Genomic DNA, 2,990 nt, shown 5'->3' with positions numbered 1-2,990 from the left:
AAGCACTTTGAATCACCTTGTTGTTGAATTGTGCTATACAAATAAACTTGCCTTGCCTTGCCTTTTGTGCCATATGCAAACTAATATATCAAACATAGTGTTGGGCATAATAGTCAAACATCTCCAATTTGTTCTTTTCTGTCCAAAGCACATTGTTTCAGAGTTTTGTGGTTTGTATCACTACCCGATCCGTACCGGAAACCCGATCAGTACCACGCAAATCTTACATCACTTCCTGTCTTTGCTAACATTGCGACATGTAATATATTTGAATGACACGGTTAGTGCCCAGTTAGCTCCTAGCATTTCTCAACTGCTCTGCCTCCTTTTCGACTGCCTGGGACATTTAAACAATGGATACCCCCGTATACAAACAAAGTCATGCTTTTCTCCTCAACGGAGAGCTTCCTCCAATTGAACAACAGCGCTGTAAAATAGTTTTTACTGATAATTGGCAGTGATAGCGGACATCGTCATCCCTATTCCAACAATTCTCTCCACACAGACGAGCATAAACACGCTCAACTATCACTAAATCAAATTTAACATGCATATACAAACACAATTTGGTTCAGTTTACAATAGGGCTCATTCGCTCGGTCAGCAAGTGGCGGACTCGTACACTCGGGAGTAAAATGCCATTAAATGAAACAGAAGAAGAAGTGAACCTCTGCACATGCACGGTATGGATCGGGTAGACCCGATTTGTATAGTCCGACTTTGCACATGCGCAGTAAGGATCGAGGAGTCCTGATCCGTAACTATCTTTTTATTTTTCGTTTTTGTCTACATTATATTGAAATGTTTCATTATTACAAATGTAGCCAGATGGGCTACTCGATTTTCTTTTTTTTTTCTCTCGCTCTCCTGCGCTCGTTCTCTTCGCTGCGCAACTAGGTTAATTGGGAACTCACCTGCATATTGCAGGGTGGCGTTAGCCCGTATAAAGCTAAGCCGGTGTTTTTGTTGGATCATTCCTCCCGTGCATTCGGTGCAAAGCAGCAGTAAATGCTGGCACACTGCGACGGACTGATCAACAAGAGCAGATCATATGACAGCTACAGGTATGCTCTCGCTTAACCTCAGATTCCCTCCGAGTACTGGAATTTGTGTTAATATAGTTTTTGCGGCCTGTTGTAGCGCGGCAGTTTGTTCTACTCCGACGTTGCGGAGAGAGGTGCTCGTGTTATCCCCACCAGTGAGAGTATAGTGCCTCCGGTCCTGGGGTAAGCCATTAAAACTACTTTTATTAGCATTCATAGCTATAAGAGTCTAAGGTTACATTTATCTGTTGTTTTAGGGTTTGACTGCTGTATTCACCTCTCCGTGGCAAATCGCCCAACCTAAATCGGAAGAGTGAAACGCCTTCCCAGCCGCTGTTGTGAGGACTCCTCCTCAGTGGAGCCTGCTGTCTCGTCTTGTCTTGCCTTGTCTTGTCTCATCTTATCGTGTTTTTAATAAGTAGGCTTACCTTTTTCTGGTTTGCCTGGTTTTATTCTGGACTGTTGCTTGTACCCACGCTTCTGTGATCGGGCTGAAGCGACCCTCTGCCCGAGTGTGGTGCTGGGACTTTAAATCGCCTTGGTTGCCGGTCTCAGCCGGTGGGGAGCCAGACCGGCTTGCGATTGAGAATAATTACTACCAGCACGAGTGGTAGTTTGACCCGTGGGGTATAAGCCTTCCTGCGTGTGTGTGTGTGTGTGCGTGTGTGTGATTTCTTTTATTAAAGTGTGTTTTAGTTTTTTATGATCTGTAGCGAGCCTGACGCTCAGTGTCCTTTTATTCTTTTAACATATTTTTCTGTTTTATTTCAGTGAACGGAGGACGTGCCAGTGGCCCTGGGACCTCAGGTGGTGGGTCGTTTTCACACTTTCTTTTGTACAGCACCGGGTGGGCTGCAGTGATTTTCTTTTTGTGTGATTTTCTTTTGGTTCCACGGCTGCTGGTAAGTCCAAGTTCCATGATTGTTTTATTTTCACTTTAGGACACTGTCAACAATGACGCTCACATCTTGGTTTTTAATATTTTATTTATTTTTACTATAAATAAAACTGTTTTAATATTGGAGCCAACCTGCCTCAGTGTGCATCCTTGAATCTGTGCGGCCTCCTTTTATTCCTTTTATCTATTTTTCTTAAATATATTTCCTGGGGGTGAAATTCCCCTAGGTGGCGTTGTCATTTTATTATTTCCTTTTATCTAACCCCGCCGACCACTTGGTCACACAAACATTTTAAAGTTACTTATTATGTTATAAATCTAAATAGAATAGAATAGAATAGAATAGAATTCAACTTTATTGTCATTGCACATGCACAGGTACAGGGCAACGAAATGCAGTTTGCATCCATCCAGAAGTGCTTTAGTGATATAGATATATTACAATATATATTAGCAATAATATAGATATGTGAGTATATTACAGAAATGGGTCTATTATGGTATGTTATAATGTACACGGTATGAAGTATGTTGTGAATATTCTATAACTATAAGTATGTACAGGCTGTAGTGAGTACAAGCTATGTACAGGCTATGAACAGGATATAAATATGAAAAACTATACAGAATATGAAATAAATAACTTTACAGAAATCTGAGATATACAGCTATACAGAAATGGGAACTATGCAAGTTGTAAACAGTTGTAGGGTTAAAAATTATCGTATGTACAGAATGATTATTTACACAGAGCTATACAGTAGTGCAGTTAAGATAAGTGAGGGTGTGGATAATTTCTACAGAGGCTATATAAAGTGCTAGTGGTTGTGAGTGGTGGTTCAGTCCATGTTATTATTGTGTGTTTGAGGGTACAGTTGTCCATTGTGTGTGGGTGTATGTGTGTGTGTGTGTGTGTGTTTGTATGTCCAGTCCATGAGTTTAACGTGGGTCAGATACAGATACTCTGACCCATAACTATCGTAGAATGCTTAGAGCGGAAGTAGACTCTGTGTGCCTCCCAGAGCACTCTGGCATACACACACAGCTTA

At 41.4% G+C, this 2,990-nt stretch overlaps 1 long non-coding RNA gene across 1 annotated transcript; it reads left to right on the top strand.

Annotated features, from left to right (window-relative positions):
* Positions 1–929: 929 nt before the first annotated feature.
* LOC121813942 lies at positions 930–2,020 on the top strand. Its single transcript, XR_006053975.1, has 3 exons — positions 930–1,226; positions 1,301–1,653; positions 1,815–2,020. It is a non-coding gene; the product is annotated as an uncharacterized LOC121813942 (long non-coding RNA).
* Positions 2,021–2,990: the final 970 nt, after the last annotated feature.

The sequence above is a fragment of the Haplochromis burtoni genome, unplaced genomic scaffold (assembly GCF_018398535.1).
Source record: "Haplochromis burtoni strain Fernald_Lab_line unplaced genomic scaffold, NCSU_Asbu1 Contig_3715, whole genome shotgun sequence".
In the NCBI taxonomy this organism is placed as follows: domain Eukaryota; kingdom Metazoa; phylum Chordata; class Actinopteri; order Cichliformes; family Cichlidae; genus Haplochromis; species Haplochromis burtoni.
Note: the sequence above shows the minus strand (reverse complement) of the source record. Positions and strands in the feature narration are given on the sequence as shown.